This window comes from Sminthopsis crassicaudata, chromosome 1, assembly GCF_048593235.1.
Source record: "Sminthopsis crassicaudata isolate SCR6 chromosome 1, ASM4859323v1, whole genome shotgun sequence".
Classification (NCBI taxonomy): Eukaryota; Metazoa; Chordata; class Mammalia; order Dasyuromorphia; family Dasyuridae; genus Sminthopsis; species Sminthopsis crassicaudata.
The window spans coordinates 749,959,166-749,987,133 of record NC_133617.1 but is presented as its reverse complement, the minus strand read 5'-3'; positions in this window follow the sequence as shown (position 1 = coordinate 749,987,133).

Sequence of the window (27,968 nt, the reverse complement as noted above, 5' to 3'; positions counted from 1 at the left end):
ATTTTTCTAACTGTAAATCATGGTATATAATCAGCTCTGAAGAATTAAGAAAAACCCAGAGGATTATGGAGAAGTACATGGTGGAAGTGACCAAGTGAAACACATTACAAATGAGAATTTCTTGGAGAAGTGGAATACAGTAAATCTTCAGAGAAATGTAGAATCATAAAACACATTGGATCGGTTACACAGAAGAAGCAAAAAATAACCTTCGGACGGCTGGAATGCTCCCCAAGTATCCTTGAATTGTCAACACGTCTACAGGAAGACCCCCAGCATGTTGGTTACACATTCATTGGTGTACTTCTGGGAAAGACATGGACAGGAGTTAAACAGAGTGGGTAAAGCATGGGCAGGTCTCAATCTTCATATTGAGGAGGAAGGCTCCCCTGGTTGACATCACAGATGCTTTGGGGATATTGGGATATTCTTGGTGCAGAAGAGAGTCTGGGCATTGGAGCATTCATATGGCTTAGCTCCATGCTCCTTTATTTTCCAGTGATTTGCTAAATCTAAGAGTTACCTGGATACCTGGGTAGAAGCCCGGACCCATAAAAAAGTGGATGCTTCTTTGGAATAATTAGCCTCCAGAGGATATCTCATGAACAACAACCTAAAAAATGTTGGCCAACAATGGAAGTTGACTTCCAGCCAGGGGCTGGGCTGCTAAGAAAGAGAGAGCTATTGTTATGAACACAATGAAATAACAAATGGAAAAGCACAAGGTAAATTCCAGGTAACTTGATAGGGCATTTGTCTTTTTCCAGGAATAAAATCTCCATGAGAAAATCTCAGAAGTGGATCAGACTCCTGTAATCATCAATTTTAATTGAGGCTTAAACAAGAGTCCCTTCTATGGTATTGTTGCCAGTGGGCATCCCGCACCAGTAAGAGAGAACCCCTGCCTTCTGGAAGCAGCTTATACCACTTTGAGATACCTCAGTTTTTTCTTAATCTTTCTCTCCTGAATTCAACAAAAATATTTATTAAGAACTTTCTATATGCTAAGCACTCTGCTAAATGCTGAGAATGAAAACCAAAAACAAAGTAATTCCTGCCCTCAAAAGCTTACGTCTGTCAGAGAGAAATAACATGCATCGATAAATAACTCTGAAATACACACTAAAAGAGAGGAGGGAAGAAGTAGCCAATACTGTTATTAATCTTCTTCCATGTTCCAGGTAGAATATACTACCTGTCTACTAGTATATCCTATATATACTACACTAGAAGTATATACTAATAATATACTGGAAGCTGTAGTTCCAAAGATGAAGATGATATGGTACAAGTTTTTATTAGGAAAAAATGGCATGGACCTGAAGAAGTAAACATTGTATATATATGTGTGTGTGTGTGTGTGTGTGTGTGTGTGTGTGTGTGTGTGTATGTGTATACATATATATATATATATATATACACATACACATATACATATATATGTGTATGTGTATATATATATGCATATATATACATACACATATATATATGTGTGTGTGTGTGTATATATATATATATATATATATATATAATATCTTATATATATGTCTACATATATATGTATACACAAAATATAGACATACACACAGACCGGGACCATGTCATATTTATCTCTATATCTCCAGAACCTAATATATACACTATATAGTGTATAGCTTCCCTGCTCTTCCATTTCAGTATGTATTTTCAGACTTACACACACACACACACACACACACACACACACATACAGAAATGATGGAGGTAGGGGCAGTAACAAGAGTTAATAATACTTTTGTAGTAAGGAACTTTATAATTATTATTTCATTTGATTCCTACAATAAGGGAGAGGCCATGATTATTCCCATTTTACAGTTGAGCTGGTAAATGTCTGAGGCTACATTTGAACTCGGCTCTTCCTGACTCCAGGCCTATCATTCTAGCTACTACAGCCCACACTAGCTGCTTATAACTAACAACTTCCATTAAATCTCTAGTGTGGGCCGGGCACTGTGTTGGGGATCGGAGATCCAAAGAGCAGAACAGAACAAGAGCAACAAAAAAGATTCTTCCCTCGAGGGGCTAGCGGTCTGCTGAGAGATAGAACAAGGGCCTAGAGTACATCAGCACAGAAGATTTGCATCTAGTCTAAACCTGCCTCTTTACAACTTTGACCTAATATTGCTAGTTTTTATGGACAAACACACGAGTTTAATTCCTCTAAAAATAACCATTAACACCTGGATAAGAAATTTGTTCATTTAATCCACAAAATCTAGCAAGAATTGTGTGTGTGTGTGTGTGTGTGTGTGTGTGTGTGTGTGTGTGTGTGTGCTTTCAATCACATCTGCAGCTTGCAGCTTCACCAGAACTCTCAGGTCTGCTTGACCGGCTGTTCCTAAATGGCCTCCATGCTAAATTGGTAGCATTTGCTCTCTTTTCAGAGAGCAGATCTTCTTTAAGGAGACCCTTGAATGGCCCAACCTGGCTAATTCTTTGATGCAGTATTATTCAATATAAAATAATGCACTAAGAGACAGTGTCATGCTATCCATCACTGCAGACAACTGGGAACAGAAAGAAAAGCCCTGCATTTTCTGAGTAAAACGAAATATAATGGTCATCGCCTTGGAATGGATCAATCGGCCTCCAAAGGAGCAGCTGCAGGAGCATTCAAAGCAGCAATCACTGTGGCTGGGGTGGGGGGCTGGGGGGGAGTCCTCTTCCCAATGTCATCTCATTTTTATCCCTTCTGAAAATGGCCCTAAAAAAAGCCCAGCACCACGAAGGAGAGAAACTCCGGGCTTCTCTTTCAGGGTCCTCTCGATTGTGTTAACCACTCTCAATGGGACCAGCAATTTTCTACCTCCTTGTATTAAGAATCATACAGGCACAATCTGCCCCACAGCCACTAATAGCCAAGCTTACATGGGAACAGCCATCAGAGACCCCATTTGTCAGCGGGCTCATCGCTCAGCTATGGACCTCAGTAGCAGGCCAAAGATCAGTAGAAAGAGTTGGGCTCAAGGATCTTAGAAAATCAATACTGAAATTTCTTTTTTCTATTTTTCTTTTTTTTCTCCTTGGGTCACGAAAGGGGCATTGCCTTTAGGAAATTGTTCAATGCTTTTAATGACCGTAGGCTTTTCCCTAAAACCAAGGACCAACTTTTTACACCATTATTTTAGCTGCTGTATGACTACGAGTTGTTGGGAAATGAGAGTCTCCCCCAAATCAAAGTTTCAGGCAACCTGATGATAAGGTGCAGTGAGAGAATGGGTAGACTGAGACACATTTCCCATGAAAAACTGCACAAGAGAGTGATGGGAAAAGATAATTAGAGAAATATAGGATTGGAAAAAGATGATCTGACATTATATCCAAGGGATATAATAATAATAATCCCTATTAGAGTTCAAATAACGTTAAGAGAACCAGAGAAAGGGCACCTAACACACTGGAAACGTGCCCCCCAAAGGGTTTATGAGAATTAGTCCAGATGGAACGGGAAGCACAGCTATGGATGGGTCAGGAATTGTACTCTTACAGGGAGTCACCACATCTAGGAGCTCATAGATCCTTTGAAGCAAAGACATTTTGAAGTAAAGAGAGGTGGAAAGGAACTCACCTCAGCAATCAAAAGCATAAAGGACAGAACTCATGAGTTTTTTTCCTTTTATTATGACTAGGTCTCTCATGTTTTTCCTCTTATAAAAGAAAAAAAAATGCTCGACCTAGTCATTAAAGTGAAAATCAGTAATGGGCTGGGAATCAGACGATCTGGACTCAAATCCTCTCCCTAAAGATTTGGATGACTTTACTCCGGTGCCATCACCTTTCTGTGCTTCAGATTTCAAAGAGGGAAGATAGCAGGAAGTGAACTGATTAAAAGAAGTAATTCTGGTTGACATTTAGAGTACTTTAGAGTCTTACGTTTCAGAGGTGAAAGGGAACTCACTGGCTGTTAAGTACAACTCATCCCTGAAAAGGAATCCTCACTACCACGTGCTCCTGGTGTGGCCATCCTCAGTTGCCCTCCAGGCCATGCGCTCCATTTTGAATCAGCTCTCCTTGTTCAGAATTTAATTAAACATCAGCCTAAATTGGCCTCTTTCTAGCTCTTCCAGAAATATTGCTCCTGGTTCTTCTTCCTGGAGACCAGCAGAACAACCAGCTGATCCCTCTTGTTTTATGTCCTTCCAAATACTTGATATTAGCTTTATCACTTCCCTCCCTGATGTCTCCTTTTCCTCCTTCAGACTAAACATCCCTATTTGCTGCCACTTATCCATCCATGGACTTAGGGCTGGTGATGCTCACAGGGTGTCTAAGTCTGTGTTGGGTACGTAATAAATTGATGAAAAAGATACAGATTGATTGATGACAATCACAGTAGATCAGGGATCAAGGTAGCTTTCAGTACCTTGTGTGACCCAGGATTGGACAAGAATCCTCTCTGCCATCTCTGACAAGTGGCCATTTGGCTAGTGCTTGATTCCCTCCAGTGAAGGGGGAGCCTATGACCTCTCAAGCCAGCCCATTCTGCTTTGGGATAGCTCTGATTATCCCAATATCTCCATGCCAGTAATAGGAGATCAATATTACTGCACCATCTCTCTATTTCTCCTAGATCTACACTCTCAGGACAAGCAGAACAAAGCCATTCTTCTTGGATATAGCCATCCCTCACATACATAACGATAACTATCTTGTTGCCTAAGGGTTGCTCTCTCTGGGAGAACAATTCCCACTTTCCTCAAATGATCCACATACATTGTATTAATGAGCAATTAAAAAGTGGGAAATCAATTTTTTATTGAAGGCCAGCACAGATAGGACACGAATACCTTGATATGGCCTTACTGTAGTATTTATGTTAATAAAATTCATAGAGTCATCGAGCAAGGGCTTTATAGATAGAAAGACATACCCAAGAAGAGAAAATGGAATGGCTTCCATTTTTCCCAGAAGCTTCCTTGAGTTGTTCTTTCAGAAGAATATAATTAGCCAGATAATAAAGTAAGATTGTCATGCTAGAGTAGCCATTTGTAATAGTACCACTCAATCCCAGGTAAGCCATCATGATATACTCATTTTTAAACTCAGCCACCCAGGTAGCATTAGAGGGAGAATTTGAACCCAGGTCCTTTGATATGGGCAGAGTGGGAAAAAACAGAAACAGAGAACTGGACCAGAATTAGACAGTCAGAAGAACTAGAGTTTTGAAGAAGCTCGCCCTCAGCTTGGCTACAAGCCCTTCCTCTCTCTGGGCTTGAAGTCTTTCACCATCTGGCTCCTTCCAACCTCTCCTGTGCATTCATGGCCTTCATGCAGTCTATATAGCAGGAAAACGGCTCTACTTCTTGACCTGCATAAATCCCATGCTTTCTCCCATCTCTGGGCCTTTGTACGAGCTGCCCTCCACTTGGAATATTCTCCCTTCTGTCTGTACCTGATAGAATCTCTAACCATCCTCAGGCTCAGGGCAGGTTCCTGCTCCTATATTAAGCTTATTCTGATTTTTCCCCAGCCCATCCACTAGTGCCTTTTTCTCCCTGAAATTTCTCATTTCCAAAATGGGGTAATAGCTTCTTCTTCACAGGATCATGGTAAAGATCAGATAAGATCACATATATAAAATGTTCTTTAAATCCTAAAATGACTATTATTTTTGTTTATTATGGTCATACTTTATATTTAATTATCTGTCTACATGTTGTTTTCTCCAAATAATAATGGCTAGTTTTTATATACTATGAGGTTTTTTTGTTTTGTTTTGTTTTGTTTTGTTTTGTTTTACAAAAATCCTAGGAGGTAGATGCTACTATTTCTGTTTTATATAGATGAGGCAATTAAGGCAGACAGTGGTTAAGTGACTCCCAGAGTCACCAGATAGAGAGTATTTGAGGCAGGATTTGAATCCAGGTTTTCCTGACTCCAAGTGTAGCACTTTATTCACCAGAGAGTATATATATATATATATATATTTCCAGAATCTAACACATTTCTGTTATGTGGTGGATGTTTAATTTTTTGTTGTTGTTGTAAATGAATGAATGTGTTTAATTTCCTCACCCACCAAATGAGGGGTTGGATCTATGATCATAAATGTCCCTTTCCACTAGAAACATACAAAATATCCACTGTAAAAGGTGACATAATAAAGTTACTGTGTAAGGCATGGAATAGTTAGACTCCTTTATTAAAAGGGGTTCTACCATATTTTAATCAAGAATGTTAGACAGAGATGAAAAATTCCTATCAGGTCTCTGAATGTGTCCATCAATCAGAACGGGCTCTAATCTCTGGAGAGAGGGGACATTGTAATTGATCCCTAGTGAAGTTGTAATCTTAGGAAATACAAACCTTTTGCATAATTTAAATAAATGGGCCAAAGATGACTTCAAAGAAATAGAAATAATGAGTGGCGTGGTGATTAATATTTATGAGAGGGAAGATCAGGATAATGGAGACCTGAAAGAGGTTGAAAAAACACCCATTTTGACGTACGATGGGATAAACAGTTATTATTTACTCTGCTACCAGGATCAGTTCCAAAGGCAAAATTCCTTTTTATTTCAGCAAAAGGCTTTTATTTTTCTCCTTCATTCTTAGATTCCATTGTCATCATCATCATCTAGCAAAAATATATTAAGCACATACTTATGTGCTCTCTCTCTCTCTGTCTCACTATAATTCTGTCTCTGTCTCTATCTCACTATAATTTTATGTCTGTCTCTACATCTTACTATAATTCTGTTGCTGTCTTCTCTGTCTCGCTATAATTCTGTCTGTCTCTTTCTCTCTCCCTTTCTCTCTCTCTCTCTTTTCTCTCTCTTTTTTTTCTTTCTCTTTCTTTCTTTTTTCTATTTCTCTCTTTTTCTTTCTTTCTCTCTTTCTCTATTCTATTTATTTCTCTTTCTCTCTCTCTTTCTCTCTCTCTCTCTTTCTTTCTTTCTTTCTTTCTCTCTCTCTCTCTCTCTCTCTCTCTCTCTTTCTTTCTTTCTTTCTTTCTTTCTTTCTTTCTTTCTTTCTTTCTTTCTTTCTTTCTTTCTTTCTTTCTTTCTTTCTTTCTTTCTTTCTTTCTTTCTTTCTTTCTTTCTTTCTTTCTTTCTTTCTTTCTTTCTTTCTTTCTTTCTTTCTCTGTTTCTCTCTGTCTCCATCTCTCTCTGTCTCCATCTCTCTCCTCTTCTTTTCAACACTTCTCTTCCCTCCTTGCCCACTTTGATTTCTATGATTCTAATTAGAACCATGAAGGTGATATAAAGGATAGAGTGCTGGGCTTGGAGCCAAGAAGATCTGAATTCAAACTTGACTTTAGACACTTACTAGCTGTGTGATCCTAGGTCAGTAACTTAATCTATGCCCACCTCAATTTCCTCAATTATAAAAAGGGGGTAGTAATAACACATATCTCACAGTTTGAGTATTAAGTGAAATAATATTTGAAAGGCTATTAAAATAGAACTTGGAACATGATTGACACTTAATAAATGTTTAATTCTTTCCTCACTGCTTTAGACAGATATGGGTGATTTGTATTAATGAATGAAAACATCCTGGGTATTCACTATACTTTAAAAATCATTGATAATAATAATAATGATGATGAAAAATAATTAAGTGCTAACTTTGTGCCAGTTGTTTTGAAAATGGGGGATGGGAATACAAGCAAACAAACAATCTCTGCCTTCAAGGAACTTCTATTCTATCAAAGGAAACAACCCACAGAAGGGAATGGAAGAAGTGGGGTTAATGGGCACCTCAACATTATTTAGAAATGCCCAAGAAGAGATATGGAGATCATAGCCTCCACCCTCATCTCAATCATTCTTTCAGATGGGGACTCAGGAAAACAAGGAAATGTCCATCTGAGTGATCTTTAACTGAGATTTCATGTGCCATTTGGACGCCAGTGCTCCTAATAATTCACTCAGCACCAAATCTGTGGGATGCGATTGCTTCAAAGAGTAAAGAGATGGAGTAGCTTAGGATTTCAGGCTAGATCTACTCAAATCTCTTGTGAAGGCCAACTTGGCAGGAAGGATTGATCAGCATGATCGCTACTCCACAAGGGACTCCAGAAGGAATCTGAAAGACAAACATTCCAACCCTGGAAATGGTTCATGGACAAATCATTGCTGTTCATTTCTCATTTTGAAGGGGTTCAATGCCAGCATGGGATGATGTTCTTGACTTGTAGGTGAATTGGATTTAAGTGAGGCAAAGATGTACAAAGGCATCAATCTCACTCCTTCCTCCACAGTCACTGAAGTCCAGTGGCAGGTCAAGAGCCAAGAAGATGGTGATGACCCAGGAGGCAGTGGATGACCTGGAAACTTCCATGCCCAAACAAGCTCTAAGTGCTCCACAGCATCTGCTTCAGCTGCCCTCAACGACTGTCAGATCACATCGTTCTCCTCTGCCCATTCTGCAGGGGATGTTTCCTTTGCTTAGGGGAGACGTCTTCCCAAACCACTATTAGATCTGAGGCCTGTCGGTTACCTTCAGCCTGCTTAGCCTGTCTGCCAGAACAGCTTTACCAAGGTATGGTTGTAGCAATGCTAGAGCTTCTTGGAGCCACAGGTGAGAATTAAATGAAAGATAGACATTGAAAATGAATGAACACCCTTGAAAAGGCCTAAGCAAACCATAACATCAGGGCCACTAGTTCTCCCAGAATACCCCCTGGTAGAGCATATCCCTGGGCAAATCAGCAGTGTGAGCCAAATGGACTGAAGACATGAATACTCCCATGACCCATCAATACTACATTGTAATAAACCTGGCTTATCTTTGGACAAAGCATATGAACTGCTAAAGTCTAGGAGGATAATACAAAAGCTTTTCATGGGTAACATCCATGGAACTTGGTCATATATGTGTCAACCAAATCATGTCAAACAATTGGTTTACTCAGGCTACCAAATGGAGAAGGATTTATGATGGCAACTTAAAATCAGATTATTGACAGTATAAATTAAAACATCTTGTCCATAAGGACCTTATATTTGGTGGCCAATTTATATTATGCAAGGACAATGGGAGAAACAATGCAATATAGCATGGCAGGTGGCAAAAATTTAGAGCCTACTGAATTTTTAACAAGACTTAAGTTGGCTAGAATTATAGCTGAAATGCATGTGAGGCATGCATAAGGACAGAATATGTACTGAAAGATGATAAATTACCACACTACAAATATGATTAAACAAACAAGGATTTATTAAGCACTTTGATGTGCAAGGCAGTTTGCTAAGTTCTGGAGACACAAAGGAAAAAACAAACAAACCAGTCTCTGCCTCCCAAGGGACTCCCATTCAAAGGGGAAGATAACACATATAAATAAACACATAATGAGTAGATGGAAGGTAACAGCCTTAGAGATAATGGCACTAGCTGCCGGAACCAGTAGGGCAGGAAAGGCCTCCTGAAGAACTCCGTGCTTGAGCTGAGCCTTAAAGGAAGTCCGACATTCCGATAAATAGAAATGAGGAGAAAGGATATCCCAGGTCTGACATTCCGATAAATAGAAATGAGGAGAAAGGATATCCCAAGAATGGGAGGAAGTCAACGCAAAGGGCTATAAAGGATCCTGTGCAAGTAACAGCCAGCAGAACTGTATCGTAAGATCATGGAAGGCTTGGGAGATGGGAGGAATGGCAGGAAGTGACCAAATTGTGAACAGCTTTAAAGGACTTTTATTTGATCCTGGAGGAAAGGAGGAGTTACTGAAGCTCACTGAGCTGATGACATGGTAAGACTCCCATTCTTTAGGAAAATCTCTTTGTTATCCTTATGGAGGATTGGGTTAAGATGAGGTGACACTTGAGATAGGAAGACCAAGTGAAAGGGAACTTCAGTAATCCTGGTATAAAGTGACAAAGTGAAAAGTCTGGCCTAGGATGGATGCTAGGTGCATGGAGAAAAGTGGATCTATGGGAGACATTTGATAGACAAAGAAATAGATTTGTTGATTAGCTAGATACGTGGAGATGGATGGATGGATAGATAAAGACAAAGAGAGACAGAGAAACAGGCAGAGAGACATATAGAGACAGCAAGACAGAGATAGACGCATACCAAGAGACAGAAACAAAGACAGAGAAACAGGCAGAGAGAGATTGACAGTCAGAGAAAGACAGAAACAGAGACAGGGAGATAATGACAGCAAGACAGAGATAGACACACACAGAAAGACAGAGAGACAGACAAGAGACAGAGAGAGGGAGATAAAGACAAAGAGAGACAGGCAGAGAGAAAGACCAACAGACAGACAGACATACACAGACACACAGACAGACACTGACAAAGACAAACACCAAGAGGCATAGACAGAGACAGAAAGAAACAGAGGGGGGGAAGAAGGAAAGAGATATAAAGGATGATTCTAAGATGGTTCCCTTCCCTAGAAGGGAAGCTTAGAAGAAGACTGGGTTCGGGGCCAGGTGGGAGGAAGAGAATTTCCACATTTAGCATGCTGCATAAGAAAAATCAGATCAAAAAAGGAAAAAAAATGAGAGAAAAAACAAGCAAGGAACAAACAAACAAAAAAGTGAGAATGCTCTGTTGTGATCCACACTCAGTCCCCACAGTCCTCTTTCTGGGTGCAGATGGCTGTCTCCATCACAAGTCTATTGGAATTAGCTTGATCATCTCATTGTGGAAGAGAGTCACAGCCATCAGAGTTGATCATCACATAATCTTGTTGGTCTGTACAATATTCTTTCAGTTCTACTCATTTAACTCAGCATCAGTTCATATAAGTCTCTCCAGGTTTTTCTGAAATCCTGTGGATCATTTCTTCATATCTATATCTATCTATCTATCCATACATACATATATATAATGTGAATCATTAAATTCATAACATTCAGCCATTCTCGACTGATAGGTATTCTGAGGTCCCTTCTTGCTCAAAATCTCTGACCTCTACATCTACAGTCAGTGACCACCAAGGAAATTAGATAAAAGACCAAGAAATTAGTCTCAGATGAGAGAGGAGTGCATATTTAGGGTGAGGGGAATGATCATGGATGACATGTCAGAGGGTTGGGCCAAGAAGATGAGGAGACCTATGATTGTAAGCTGGAGGGCATGACATTATCTGATGAGGTGCTTTTTTTATAAGATGGGGAGACTTGGGTCTGAGTTTTGGCAGCAGAGAAATAACCAGTAGAGAAGAAGAGGATGAGAATTAGAGAACAATGGGGCTTATGGCTGAAGCAATCTGAGGAGAAAACTTGAGGGGATCAAGGATACACATAGAGAGTCTGCTCTTACAAAGCAAAAGAGTCAAGGACCATCAGAGACTGGAGTGAAGGAGATAATTTGGAATGATGTGAGATGCAGAAGAAGAAAAGACTTCAAAATGTCCTTGAGAACTTAGCCAATAGGACTTAGTGAAATCAGGGCATTCTTACAGGTTGCCAGAATCAAGTCCCCCAGATATAACATTGATCCATCAAACCCGAGAACCAATGTTTCAATAGATGTTTTCATATCAAATACTCATAATCTGCAAGCTACATGGATAGGAAGACTTTCAAAATACAGAGAGAGACCCAGCAGAAGAAATCCAAATTACCACGAAGTTCGTATCAGCCTCATCATCCTGCCTGTTTCTGGAGTCACGCCAAAGATGCTTTTCATGAGCCTACAGAGGATAAGCTTAAGTCATAATACTTTGATTCAACTCTAACAAGAAATGATTTTCTCTACCGGTGCAACAGTCCACAGCAATCAAATGAAAAGGAATAGCAATGGGGCCGTGACTCAGCCTAGCACAACTTCTCTGAAGAGCAGCAGACAAGAGGGCAAGAGTGTTTTCTTCATTACAGAGATGGGTGATGATGGTGGTAGGGGTGATGGTGATGCTGGAGGGCAGAAACAGAAGCACAAAAAGGCTTGTAGACAAATTCTGGCTTGGCTTTCGTCAGCTGGGAGACTCTGGGTAATCATTTCATTTCACTGAACCAGAGTTTTCTCATTTGTAAACAACAGGTGATACCTGAATACTATAATGACCTTCACAAATCTTGGCATTCTCTAGACAGGGGAACTTTGATTTTGATTTTTCTACTTTTTTATAACCCATGAAGCAGTTTTCTCACAACGAGGGGTGGTTCCTAATACAGATTTTATTATCTCCATTTTACAAATTAGGAAACTGAGTTTCCAAGAGATTAAGCTTAAAGTCAAATACCTAATCCCAAGTAATTCTGCTGTTGCTAGGTACAGTGCTCTCTCTACCAAACTGAATAAAAGGGGCTGGGACCAACCACTAATGAGATTTAATTTAAATAGGCTTTGATATGAGATTACAGAGTAAGATCAGTGTTGACAGTGATAGTTGGCTAACTAGGATCAGAGATATAGGCTGGAAGGGATAAAAGAAGCTATTTCGTTTAACCCTCTTATTTTACAGATGAGGAAACTGAGGCTCAGAAAGGGAAAAATGACTACCCTGTAGTGACATAATTATCATGTATCTTCTTTCTGATTCCAAGTTCAGTTTACCCACCATTATGCTCCCTTTTGTTTTTTGGATTGGTGGAGGATTTTCAAATTTTATTTTGTTCGGTGGAAGACTTCCATTTTAGTCAAATTTTTGGGAAAAAATCATGAAATTGTTTGTGTATAATCTATATCAGATTGTGTGCCATCTTGGGAAGGGGAGAAGAGAAGGAGGGAGAGAAAAATTGAACTCAAAATCTTACAAAAGTGAATGTTGAAAAACTATATATGTAATTGGAAAAAAATAAATACTATTAAGTAAGGGAAAGCAAAAGCAAAAAACATAAAAGAGAAAAAAGTCCTCAGAAATTAATCTTTTAAAATTCTCAAACACAAAATAACATTTTCATATATTTAAAGAATTCTTCATCAGACAATATTACAAAAGATTCAATGAGAAGGATAGGCTCATTTATATTGAAAAGTGTTTTATGATTTGCCATGATATTGGATGGGATAACTCACCTGGACGGGTCTATGACTGCATCAATTGGGGTTCTCCTTTCACACACAATTCATCCATCCGTGCTTTCTCATCCTCTGCTATTCTAGTCCATATAACAACAGACAGTCCCTACAGACACCACAAAGAATAGCAGGAGACGTGTCTCCTGTTTTTGTGATGCTCTGTGGTGACTGCACTGTTTTGAAGCTGCCCGGCTGCTATTCCTCATTCCAACGACCTGCCTAGCTCAGCTCCTTCGGAAACCCATGATGCTCTTTGTGTCCCTTCCCAAGTGTTTGCACTCAGGGACAATTTGCCCATCATGGGCCTCCTCATTGCTTTTTGCTCTTTGTTATTTGGAAATCCAAATATTCCATAATGTACGGGTATGGTATGTCACTGGGAAGAAATAATGCTGATGTAACAAAAGTTTTTTTTTTCCTTTTCTTCTTTGGTGTATGGTAACTAACTGCTTGGGATATCTGTTTGAATTTTCATAAGATAATTAGGTAATTCAATGAATAGAAAGCTAGCCCTGGAATTAAAGAGATCTGAGTTTGGATACTGCCTCAGGTAGTTCCTAGCTGTGTGACCCTGGCCAAATCACTCACCTCTAACCTGAGTTCCCTCATCTATAAAATGGGGATAATACCGGCACCTCTCTTCCAGAGTTATTGTGAGGACTGAATGAGCTAACATGAACAGTTCTTTTCAAATTTAAAATAGACATTATTATTATCTGTTTGATGAATCACAAGGGTACATATGTGTGTTTAGATATGTTTGTGGGTGGGTGTATATATATGGATTAGTGTGCATGCACATATATGTATATTGAGAGAAAGAAAAAGAGAGAAAGACAGTGAAAGAGAGAGAGAAAGAGAGAAAGAGAAAGAAAGAGAGAGAGAGAGACAGAGAGAGAAAGAGAAAGAGAGAGAGAGAAAGAGAGAGAGAAAGAGAGAGAGTTATTAATACAAGTATTTTATATTTTGATAAACATTCATCTATTTCATTTGAATTATAAGATCTGCTGTTTTATGCTTTGGCAAATGAACTAATATTTTGTTTCTTCATCTGCTGTGAATTGTCATTTTTAAACTTTTAATGATCATAATTTAATTTTCCTCTATTTTTATCATAACTTAATTAGTCATTTGTCCATTTTATTAGTTTAAAAAACATTGCTTTCCCAATTTTCAGAATTTCAACTTTTTATTAGATTGGGGTTTCTAAAATTAAATTTTTAGTTTTTAAAAACTAAAAAGTTTTTTAAAAGTGATGCATGTCATTCATTTATTTCTTATTTTTCTCTTATTGATATAAATTTATAAATGCATGAGGATATTTAAATAGGTGTTGGTGTTTGTATATAAGTATATATTATTGATATATCCTGGATATTTAATACAAAGGCAGTTCTTATTGATCAATAATATATTTTGTTAAAGATTATAAAGAATATATATTATATTTATCTATATCTCTCTATGAATCTCTCTCTCTATCGGGTATATGAAATATTCAGGGATGTGAATGATATGAGGGCTTGCCAAGTCTTTTTCTAGGCTGTTCATCTACCCTTGATGTACACTTGCTTCCCAACTCTCACCTGTAGCTCCAAGAAGCTGTAGCATGCATGAAACTGTCTTGGTAGATGGCTAAAGAGAGAGAGAGAAAGAGAGACAGAGAGACAGAGAGAGAGAGAGAGAGAGAGAGAGACAGAGAGAGAGAGACAGAGAGAGAGAGAGAGGAGAGAGGAGAGAGAGGGAGAGAGAGACAGAGAGGGAGATATAGAGACAGAGACACAGAGAGACAGAGACAGAGAGAGACAGAGAGAGAGAGAGAGACAGAGAGAGAGAAGAGAAGAGAGACAGAGAGAGAGAGACAGAGAGAGAGACAGAGAGGGAGAGATAGAGAGAGACAGAGACACAGAGAGACAGAGACAGAGAGAGACAGAGAGATAGAGAGAGAGACAGAGAGAGAGAAGAGAAGAGAGACAGAGAGACAGAGAGAGACAGAGACAGAGAGACAGAGAGAGAGACAGAGACAGAGACAGAGACAAAGACAGAGAGAGAGAGAGACAGAGAGAGAGAGACAGAGAGAGAGAAAGAGAGAGGAGAGAGGGGAGAGAGGGAGAGAGAGACAGAGAGAGTCCCTGAAATAACTAAAGCAGAGGTACAGTGCAAACAGAAAAAAAGAGATCTCCTATCAGAATGCTGCCACCTTGGAAAAAAGCTCCACTGACCCTCTCCTAGTTAAACTCTCCACAAGGACAAACATTGTTCTTAGCCTTTTCGGTCACTGTGAGACTAAGTCAAGCAAAGCCTGAGTGTTCTGGCTTTCAGGGCATGACAGATAGCCCCTCCGTCTGCTGAGGCCGTTCCAATTCCAACTGGGCTGCCCAGCTAACAAATACCTTAACCTTCCCATGCCCTGATTTCCTCATCTCTAAAGGAGGACAGCAATATGAACCTACCTCCTGAAGTTGATACTCAGACTAACAGATCAGTCACATAACTGTGTTGGGGCTGAAATGAAAGCAGGAAGAAATACTGAATCTTAGAACTGAGATTTTATTGGATTTTTGCAGAAATGATAGCAAGTTAGCAAAGAGAAAAATACACTCAAGGCAGATGAGAATAATTCAGTGGCAAAGGGGTTGATGTGTAGAATGACCTTTGAGGACAGAATTAACGTGAACAGAATTAAATTCTTTTTCCATCAACGAGTCTATTGTGATGTACACTGGTATCAGAACTATAACTAGGGTGGGGTGAATAGGGCTTTGTCCAAAGCAACAAATTCAGAGGATAGTGACAATACTTGTCTTTTATTAGCATAAAATGCAATAAGTTAGTATCTAGTTAGTGAAAATAACTAATATCGTAAGCTACTGACTGTTTTCTTTTCATTCATCATACATACCATAGGTGAGGGCCTTTCCCAACCCGAAATCCCTTTTGTAATTCCTTCCCTGCTTTCTCTCCCATCAGTAATGGACAGATGCTATCCAAGAGTCTTCCTCTCCAAGAGGAGAGGAAATCCAGTTTCAGAAAGTTGATTTGTGGATACATTTAGTACCACTTCTCCCTAGGTGCAGTGCCCCCAAAGAAAAAAAAATTACTTCTTACAGTCCTTTAGGTATCCCTAATGTGACTAAATTTAGAAGAGCTAAACCAAGGCACATGGGATGCTGGGAGATGATAGAGAACTAATGAAGTTAATTTAATGTTTTTTTTGGCTATTTCTTGACTGACACTCCTTTTTCAGGTTTTTCACACACACACACACACACATAATAAGCCCAGAAATAAGTGAATGTTTGATAGGATTGAGAAATTAATTGAAGATTTCCATGCTGACTCTATTTGTACATCTAGCAAGATTCCCCCAAGGCAAGGGAGGCAGACTCTGATATAGCTTCAGCCTCTTCAGACTCTCTCCAGATCTTTCTCTACCAGGGCTATCCTCCCTTAGGACTACTCACATGCAGCCTCTTTCTCTGTTGAGCTTGTTCCTCCTAGAATCTCCATTTTTAAGGAGGAAACACAGACGAACTCTATTTCCATTTCTCTCCTTGCTAAAATTATAGAGCCAGACCAAAAGGAAACAAAGAGAAAAATGTGTCTACCCCAGGGGCTACTGGATGTACAAACCCCCAGCTCTGCCCACCTCGAAGAGGAATCATCCTGTCTTTATTCTCTTGTGCCAACTGAACTGTATCCTCAGAACTTATCTCTGAACTCCCCTCTCATCCCTTGAAAGTCTCCTCCACTTCCTTTGAGACTCAGCTCAAGGGTCACGCTTTACACAAAGCCTTTGATCCCAAGCATCTGTTATACATAGCCTGTCTCGGTGGAGTGGAAGCTCCTCAAGGGCAGCTATGTTTCAGTTGTGGCTTTCTGTGCTCAGTTCCTAGCCCAATGTCTGGAACATAATAGATGCTTGATAAATGCTTGTCCCTTCGTTGAGTTTATTCTTTAAATGGTAAGGAATTATACAAAATAACCAATTGCAGCTTAAATAAAGTTTAAAAAAGATATCAAAGTAGAAAGCTGAAGAATTAGTGTCAGAAAACTTTAGAACTGCAGATTGTCAGGAGGAAATGTATATATTAGATCAGTAATCACATCACTGTTCTTTTCCAGGGCATAGATTGTAAGAATGCCTTTGCTTTTTAGTGAGCATTGATATCTGCTCAGTGAATATTTAATGGGTCCTGGCAATGGACAAACAGTTGGCTAAGGCTGGCTACAAAGAAACAGAAATGAGGAGCCACAGGGGAGGGGGGACTATTATGGCTGGGAGAGCTACAAGGCTCACCCAGAAATAATAACCCCATGCCAGCTTATTTAAAGTCACCAGATCTGCTAGTAGTCAACGCTTTTTACATTGCGTGTTCTATCTAACTCCCACCACATCAAAACAACATGGTAGAATATCGAGTAGGTTCTGGGACAGAGGAAAATCAAGAAAATATTTAGGGCAATTTGCCTTAGGGATTGACATGGGTCTTCCAACAGCCTGGGTCTCTGAGCACCCCAAAATGTTCCTAGAGCAGGAGAGAATCCTTTTGCAATTCCAGCCAAGCCAACTCTCAAAAAGATACCTTGTAAATATGCATCATGGCCAACAAAGAAAGTCAAACTATGAAAAGGTTTTATTTGTAAATTAAAAGCATCTGTCAATTAATTTCTGTAATCACCATTCATTAATATTTAATATATTTATATGAGGGATATCACTTCTCAATTCCCCATACATTTTGGCATTTAATAATGTAGAAACAGCTTATCTTCGTCAACCCGCGGAGGCTGGATTTGCAATAACGAGGAATGCAAAATGTATTTTTAAAAAATCAATAATAAATAAATGCATAAGCACTTCCCTCTAGAATGCTCCTGATGTTATTTACAAAATTAAAAAAAAAAAACAACAATGACGGCCTGGCAAGGGACTTCATAACCATTTCATTACTGCCCCCCTAATTGTCTATGGTGGAACTGCGTAATCTGTTTATTGAAATTGAAATCTCTGGAACTGATCCTCCCCAAAGACATTAACAATGAGCATCCGGTGCAATAACAGAGTAGTTAATGTAATATTAACGTTATATGCACCAGGCTTGAGCCGCTCTCAGCTTTCCCCACTGGAATTGAACATTTTTTTTTTTTTTAACACTCTGTGTTCTGCCTTTGCATTCAATCACATATCTAATTTACTGCCTGTAAAACACAATATTCAGAGATTAAAATAAATAAAGAGGAGATAAATTCTGAGCACATGCATGGTAGTGAGTGGGATGAGTAAGGCAGCATTTAATAAAGTAGAAATAAAGAGCCGTACACTTGCGCTGGTTCAAAAGAAGTCCCACGGTTTGATGATGATGGGAAGCATCCCTGTCTCTGAGTTACATGTGGACAGAGTAACTTGTCGATAACATTTATACGTCGACATGGACCTTTGCTGTAATGGCCACATGTGAAACTCAGATGGAGGTTTCTACTGTTTTATTTAACCATTTATTTCCACACCCGTCTCTGGTTCTTGCTACAATCCAACACACACCATATGGACTGCCAGATCTGTGGCCATTTGAGATGGTAATTAAAACAAAATAATAATGACATGAAAAGGATGATCCTATCTAGTCCCCAAAGCAGTTTACAGAAATTATCTTGACTGTTCTTTACTATAGTCCTTGGAGATATGTACTGCAAATATTATTTATTATCTTTATTTTGTATATTGGAAAATCAAAACTAAAAACAGCTTGGATAATGTGCTAGGGAAATTCTCTCGTCGAGACAACATTTTTAGCAAAATCTATAGAGAGAGGATTTCTTGAAATATAGTAATAATAACAATTAATAGCTAGCATTTATAAATACTTTAAAGTTTGGGAAGTGCTTTATGAATATGACCTGATTTGGGGGTTACAAGATAGCACAGGAATGTGCAATAATAATGCGATTTCATTCGTCCTAAAATCTCTAAATTGTAAGTCTTCAGAGGTCACCAGATTAAATCTATATCTGGTCAAGAATCTATTCTACAATATCTCTGATGATAGGTGGACCATATCTAGCCTCCACTTGAAACTTCCAGTGATGGGACAGCAAGTTCTGCTTTTGGATGGCTCGGGAAACTTACTTTACATTCAACTGAAAAACTGACTTTCCCCCACTGACAGCCATACTAATAAGCCCTAGTTAATACTTGTAGATTGACTGATCTGTGCAAGGTTCCATGATGGGGAAAAGGGCAAGGAAAAAGTATTAAACCATGTCTAGATTCCTGCCTGCCCTGTGCCCCTGTAAGAGTTGAGGGGTTACGATTGGGAGTTGTTTGATGACCGAGCAGTAACCCAGAATTCCTTTGAGTCAGATGGTCTGCATAAGTGGAACAGGGAAGTTCTTACCATTTGGAAAGTTCCAAAACACACACCATTATCATCAATGGAAGTACGTAGAGACCTATTGCCTCTGGGAGAAAACGTAGCCTCTCCCTTCTGGCAGCTTGGGTCTCACCTTCCCTGCTCATACCCTTTGCTCCAATCAAATTATTTTGTGCTGGTATTGGTCTTGGAGTTAGCAAGATCTGGGGTTATATCCTATCTAACATTCTTACTAAGTAGGTCATTTCATCTCTGAGTCTGTTTCCTCATATGTAAAATATAAATAATTCTCACCTCAAAACATTTTTCTAATATCCAATGACATAATGTAGGTTAAAATGATTTGTAAACCTCAAAGTGCTATGTGAATGTTCTCTACTACATCCACCATTCCCCAAACCATTGCTCCTATTTTACATTTCCCACCTCCATGCCTTTGCATAGTTGGTCTCTTTGCCTAAATGTATTCTCTTCACTTTTACTTCTTGGAATCTCCAGCTTTTCTCACTGCTCACCCCAAATGCTACTTCTTACATGATTCCTTTTCTGATCCTCCTGCTCTCTAAAGCATTTTTCCATTCTTATGATTAAGGATACCTGGGTCATAAAATGGATAGAAAGCTGGGACTGGAGTCAGGACGATTTATCTTTCTGACTTCAATTCTGGCTTCAGACTTTAGCTATGTAACCTTGGGCAAGTCACTTAACACCATTTGCCTCAGTTTTCTCATCTTTAAATAAAGAATAATGGAATAACAAATTTCCAGCATCTTTGCCAAGAAAACTCCAAATGGGATCATGAGAAGTCAGATGTGATTGCAAATAACAGAAATTATTATTTTGCATAAGATGGTATACTAATTATCTGCAAACTTGTGCTGATCCTTCAAAATAAGCTCAACGAAGATGGGAGTGGTTATGTTATTTTTAATGCCTTGCATACAGTAGATACTTAATAAATGCTCAATATTAAATTGAATTAAAATTACCTCCCCAACCCCACCAATTCTGCCTCCTTCTTGGAAACTCTGTCCATACTTGTTGAATGTTGGTCAGTGATCCAAAGCCCTGGGAAGAAGTTCCCCATTTCTTTAGGATCTCATTCCTTATACCTGATGGGGAGAAAAGAGGTCACTGAACCCACTTGACATAAATCTATATCTCGATATAGATGTGGACAAATCCCTTTTCATCCCTGAACTTAGTTTCCTCATCAGTCAATGGCAATAAAAATAGTATATTCTTCATGAGATTGCAAGGAAGAACAACTTGGATATCGGAAGTATCTTAAAAACCTTCAAATTCTATACAAATGCCAACAGTGCTGGTAATAATAAAAAAAATTATCCTGCATATAGTAGCCAGAATCAGTGTTTTGGTGAACATAGCAAGGATGATGATGATGATGAAGGTATTTCAATGTACTCTATAAGCATGTATAATGTTCTCTCTTGCTTGGTCCCTGACTATAGCTCAGAGCCAGCATACTCTTTCCTACAACAAGGAAGCACCATGAAGCACTGAATTTCCAGCAGCTGAACCAGCTTCACCTTTGTCAAAGACCACATGAATAAGTATATGATATGAGGATGCTCCCATTGGGATCCTGGGTTTGCAGAGACCTCAGAGATTAAGTGGAAGGGACTTCAGAGCTATCTTGTCCATCTGCAAATGAAGAAACTAAGGCTGATAGTCACACAGGTAGCAAACACAAGAGACAGGATTTGAACTCTCAGAAATGTTTTACTTGGTTTGGCTTGCAAAAGTTTTCTTTTTTTAATTGAAGTTTTTTATTTTCAAAATATATGCAAGGATCATTTTTCAACACTGACCCTTGAAAAACTTTGTGTTCCAATTTTTCCCTCCCTTCCTCTTCCCCCTCCTCTAGATGGCAAGTAATCCAATAGATGTTAAACATGGTAAAATATGTGTTAAATCTAATATTGGCATACATATTAATACAATTATCTTGCCTTGCAAAAGTTTTTCGAAGATCCTGTTCTACTTTTCTTTAAATGGAAATTTTGCTTTTCTAGAATCACCTTTAGAACCATCATCTGGGGTGTTATTATTATATTTATGATGAATATATTATTATATTTATGATGAAAAATACTGTGTAAACTTTTCATCACAGCAACAATGCAAATGTAAAGCAAAGAACTGAGAGACAACACTATTTTATCAAAAAGAAAAAAGGCTCTTTCCACCTTGCTTTCTCCTGCCAATATTTTCTAGTATTGAACTCTTCAAAAATCAATAATAGCCAGAGAAATATTGGTCTGGAATCCTCCTTCCTTTCCTTAAGTTGTTCTGTGCTTTGCAAACCCCTAAGTACTTTATCTTCCTGTTGATCTGGCTCTGCCTGCATCTAGGCTGCTTTGGGCTGCAATGTATCATATTCATTTTCAGAGTTAGAACTTTTCAGACTTGGTGAATCCATGGAACCCATCCATGCAGTTGCTCAGACCATTAAGCTGACACTATTTTGCCTGGGTAAGCAAAGGGACGTCAGTCATTCAGCATCTAGTCAGCCTGGGCTGTTTCCCAGAATTTCCAAGGTCTTTCCATTAGAGATGGCCATCAAGTTCACAATATACCTGAACAAGATTCCCCTTTACAACACATATGACAATGTTCATCTGGACTTGAAATGAAATCCTTCAGCAAGATAGGAGCCATGACAGCTCATTCTATTTCAGGGCAGTTCTAAGGGGTAGCAGTACTTAAATTTACTATTTCTGGTTTGGCCTTCTTTGGCCAAACAGGACATGGTGATTCTTCCTCAATAAAAAACAAAACAACAAAAAACCTCACTGTTTAAATACATGAAAATAGCTATAATGTCTCTCGTGAGTCTTCTTCTCTGGATTAAACTTGCCCAGTTCTGTCAGTTGATCCTCATGTAAAAGAGTCTGTTTATTTAATGTATTAAGAGATTGTCTTGGAGTCATGGAGATCTGAATTCAAATCCTGCAATAGACACTTACAAGCTGTGTTGACCTTGACTTTAACTTCTCTTGGCCTCAGTTTCTTTATATGTAAAATGGATATTACAATGACATATATTACAATAACATATACCACCCATGATGGTTGTAAGCAACAAGAGATAATATGTGCCCTTAAAGGTAGAAGTAATAAGCCATTATGATGATGATGATGATGATGATGAGGAAGAGTACAAGGAATACATATTAACTTTGTAAACATAGGCCAGTCATTTAACCTTTCTGAGCCTCAGTTTCCTTATTTTTTTAAGTGCATTTGTTTATTAATTTCATAATTTTAACATTTTTTTTGGCAGTACATATGCATAGATATTTTTTTTACAACATTATCCCTTGTACTCCCTTCTGTTCCGAAAATTTCCCCTCCTTCCCTCCACCCCCTCCCCTAGATGGCAGGCATTCTCATACATATTAAATATCTTATAGTATATCCTAGATACAATATATATATGTGCAGAACCGAATTTTGTTGTTGTTGTTGCAAAGGAAAATAGTATTCGGAAGGTAAAAATAATCTGGGAAGAAAAACAAACAAAAAAAAGCTCACAATTTATACTCATTTCCCAGTGTTCCTTTTCTGGGTGTAGCTGATTCTGTCCATCATTGATCAATTGGAATTGGATTAGCTCTTCTCTATGTTGAAGATATCCACTTCCATCAGAATCCATCCTCATACAGGATCATTGTTGAAGTGTATAATGATCTCCTGGTTCTGCTCGTTTCACTCAGCTTTAGTTGATGTAATTCTCTCCAAGCCTCTCTATATTCATCCTGCTGGTCATTTCTTACAGAACAATAATATTCCATAACATTCATATACCATAATTTACCCAACATTCTCCAATTGACGGACATACATTCATTTTCCAGTTTCTAGCTACTACAAAAAGGGCTGCCACAAACATTTTGGCACATACAGGTCCCTTTCCCTTCTTTAGTATTTCCAGTAGTAGCACTGCTGGGTCAAAGGGTGTGCACAGTTTGATAACTTTTTGGGCATAATTCCAGATTGCTCTCCAAAATGGTTGGATTCTTTCACAACTCCACCAACAATGTATCAGTGTCCCAGTTTTCCCACATCCCCTCCAGCATTCATCATTATTTGTTCCTGTCATCTTAGCCAATCTGACAGGTGTGTAGTGGTATCTCAGAGTTGTCTTAATTTGCATTTCTCTGATCAATAGTGATTTGGAACACTTTCATATGAGTGGAAATAGTTTTAATTTCATCATCTGAAAATTGTCTGTTCATATCCTTTGACCATTTTTCAATTGGAGAATGGCTTGATTTCTTATAAATTAAAGTCAATTCTTTGTATATTTTGGAGAGGAGGCCTTTATCAGAACTTTTCACTGTAAAAATGTTTTCCCAATTTGTTAATTCCCTTCTAATCTTATTTGCATTAGTTTTGTTTGTGCAAAACCTTTTAAATTTGATGTAATCAAAATTTTCTATTTTGTGATCAATAATGATCTCTAGTTCTCCTTTGGACACAAATTCCTTCCTCCTCCACAAGTCTGAGAGGTAAACTATCCTATGTTCCTCTAATTAATTTATGATCTCGTTTTTTATGCCTAAATCTTGGACCTATTTTGATCTTATCTTAGTATGTGGTGTTAAATGTGGGGCCATGCCTAGTTTCTGCCATAGTTTTCTTATTTGTTAAAGTGAGTGGAAAGATTTAATAACTTTAAAAATTAACTCACCCTAGAGGACAGATGATAAAGATTGCTACTCATCTGTTGGTCAAAAGGGAACAGACTCAAAGTGCCAAATGAGCTATGTATTCTCATTTATGATCAAGTTATGCATATGTTTTCTTAAACTATGCTAATTTGTCACAACAGTTTGGGATTGATTGATTTTTCTTTTTAAGTAATTTTTATTGATCTCTGTTTTTTATTACACTATCTCCAAATGTACCTTTTCTTTCCCCTTCAAAAGAATTATCTTTCATAATAAAGAATAAAAAAATGAAAGAAATTAGGTCAGTAAAACCAACATATAAAAAAGCCTGACTTTATGATTACTACTTTCCCCCATTTACAGAGAAATAGGGGGAGGTATTTCTTCCCGTATCTTCTTCAAAGTTGAGTTTGTGTGTGATTACCCTTGTGTGTGTAATATTCAGTTTCAATCATTTGGTGCTGGTTGTTTCTGTAGTCATTGTAGTTGTTGTAGTCATTGTGTATGCCATTATCCTGGTTCTACTTCCTTCACTTTGCATCAGGTCATATATCTTCACCAGCTTCTCTGTATTCATCACAACCACCATTTCTTATAGCACAATACTATCCTCATATATTTAGGGCTTCGCCCCCTGATTAGCCATTCCTGAAATGATGGAACATTCATTAGACTGTGAATTCCTTAAGGGCAGGGGACTGATTTTGTTTTTCTTTATACCCCCAGTACTAGACCCAGTTTCTTTTACATAGTAAGTATTAGATGGATCAGTAGATAAAGTTCTGAACCTGGAGTTAGGGAGAGTCATCTTCCAGAATTCAAATCTGTCTGTATGATCTAGAACAAGTCACTTAACCCAGTTTGCTTCAGTTTTCTCATCTGTAAAATGAGTTGGAGAATGACAAATCATTCCAGTATCTTTGCCAACAAATCTCATATGGAGTCAAGAAGAGAAGAATATGACTGAAAATGACTCAACGACAACAAAAAATATACTTTGCTTTCAGATCTTTGCTACCTTAAAAAATTAATGAGCTCTCTCCCTTCCTCCCTTCTCTCTCTCTCTCTCTCTCTCTCTCTCTCTCTCTCTCTCTCTCTCTCTCTCTCTCTCTCTCTCTCTCTCTCTCTCCCCCCACTTGGTGTTGTCCCTCTCTCATTTTTCTTAAATCCTATGATAAGCTCTGTGTGCAGGCCTCTTCCTCCGCTAACTTATGTTGGACACACCATCCACTCAAACTCCTCAGAACTTTTTCAGATGAATGGAATTGTTAATCTACTGAATCTTGACATCATGAAGTCAATTTCTTAAGCCCAATTATAAGTATTTACATTGATCAGTTTTTCATTTCATCAAATTTAGCTTGGTACTCTGGCCGGATAAGATCCTTGTGAATTTTACCATCTTCTGTATTAGCTCTTCTGCCTAACATCTGAATAACTGAGAAACATATTATCTCTATATTTATCTGAATCATTGTATTTAATACTATGGTGGAGGTGGAGGTGAGGAGGAACAGAGAAGCTCAGGTCCCTGGAGTTCTTTACTAGAGACCTCCCTTATTTGTTTAGAGATATAAGCCAGCATTTGACTGGGAATGGAAGAAGGGTTTGCCATTCCCCCACCATTCTTATCCTAGATCCTATGGCAATAGGCAGACGTATTCTGTTTTCTTCATTAGCCAATGGCTTCAACTGAGGAAATGAACTTTGAAGGATTCCAGCGTTCTATAGACCAAACTACTCTCAGTACACTGATCTCTTTACAAGGGAAGCATCTTTCTTCCATGGAAGGAAGCTTCCATTGCTTTTCATGGCTTTCATAGAAATCAAGCCAAGAGGTTCTATCCCCAAGGTATGGAAACAGCCTCCATGATGGAAATAATGTCTGCATTACCTAAGGTCCAGAAGAATGAGTTTTGGCTTCAGAGGCAAAAGATATGGGCTTAAAGAGCTTAACTCCTGCTTTCATCACCTAGAATCCATGTGACTTTGGGTAAACTGCTTAATCTTTCTGGGCACCAGTTTTCTTGTCTATAAAATTTATGGGTTGGACTCTGTGACCTCAAGACTTTGCTTCAGCTTTAAACCCATGATCCTCTGTACCCTTTAAGACAAAATGTTGTTCTGTGAGGCAATCTCTTTCTGAGTGAGCTGACAACAAATATATAGCCATAATATCTATTTAATAATAGTGGTAACGATAATAATAATGAGTTGTAAGGGTTGCAAATGTACGTTTTCAATTATCTATTTTTAGCTTCACAGCAACCCAGAGAAGTAGACATTCTTATTATTCCCATTTTACGATTAAGTAAAACAAGGTAGATAAAGTTTAAATGACTTTTCTAGAATTATATAGAAAATAAGTACCAAAGGCAAGATTTTAATTCAGGTCCTCCTGACTTCAAGACTATTATTCTACTGTGCCATATCCTACTCCTCTTCTTCCTCCTCCTAATAATAATTATCATCCCAAGAGAATCAATTTAGAGCCGGAAAGAGCTCTAGAAATCAATCAATCAATATCCTTCTTTTGAGAGAAGGGGAAACCAAGGCCATTAGAGGGGATGTAGCTATCCTAATGCCCTCATTTCGCATAGGCACAGACAAGTCAACTCTTTTGTAGGTCATCTGACTCTAGAGCATACATTGGCTCTATTTTTCTCACGTATTTCTCATGTTTTCTCTTTATTTCTCATAAAATTATCAACTTGCATTATTTTCCTAAAGCCCGTCCCACCACAGCCAGATACTCAACATATTTATCTTGTAGTGGTCACAGATACCCTGGAAACAGCAAGTTATAAAATGTGCTAAATTCTCCAGATCTTATGAACAAAATAGGTATTTCACCAGTGAATTGAATTTCTCACAGTTAGCAAAAGTTCCCCTTTTCTCTCCTTCCCTGCCTCTTTTTCGCTTTCTCTCTCTTGTTCTTCCAGAAGCCTGACTAATTCATGGACCAAAGGTTAATGCTGCCATTGTTCCCGATTGCAGTTTCTTAAACTGCAGTTATCCTATGTCTTAGCTTTTTCTATGTTCGCTCCCTCTGGGAAATCAACCCCACAGGAGGAATTTAGGAACCATAGAATCATTCCATTTTGTCTTACCTAACCCATACTCCTAAAAGAATCTTCATTGCAACATATGCTGAACATTATCTAGGAAGGAGTTGTTTTTGTCCTTCATTCTTGAAAAGGACCATGAAGTCAGGAAGGTCATCACATGCAAGTGAATTGGAATAAAGTGGGGAGGAGGGCTCTGCAAAGTCACTAGCCTCACTTTCTCCTCCAGAACCTTCTGGGCCCAGTGACAAGATATATAGATCAGGGTGACTGGAGATGACTCTGGATGCAGTGGGAGACCTTGACTTTTTTAAACTGAGGTCTTTAACAGATCTTGATCTGATTGAGGTAACATCCATTCGGTGATTAAGGCTAGGTAAAAAATGAGACAAAGAAAGGCATCTTTCATCTAGTAAAAAAATCAGTCTTGGATGAAAATCTCAGAGTTTCTGACCAAAACAGTAACAATTGCTATTTACATTCACTCTGAGCCATCAGGATCCAGGAATCAGTATGCTGCTGGGAAAAGAGCATTGAACTGGAGTCCTGGGTTCAGAATTCAAATGCCAGTTTGATCAATTTCTGCTTCTGTATTTTTAGGTAAGATATTTAGCCTCTATAGATCTCAAGTTCTTCATCTGTAAAATAACAGATGTTGGACAAGAGATCCTTTTTTATTCTTGAGGATTTACATGAAGGAAAGAGTGATTCAGGGGACTAATGTTTATATAGCACCTACTGCTTGCCAGGCACTTTGTTAAGTCTTTTACAAATATTGTCTCATTTGTTCCTCACAACTCTAGGAAAGTCGATGCTATTATTATTTTGGTTTTACAGGGGAATTCCATATTACTTAGTGATTTTGTTAT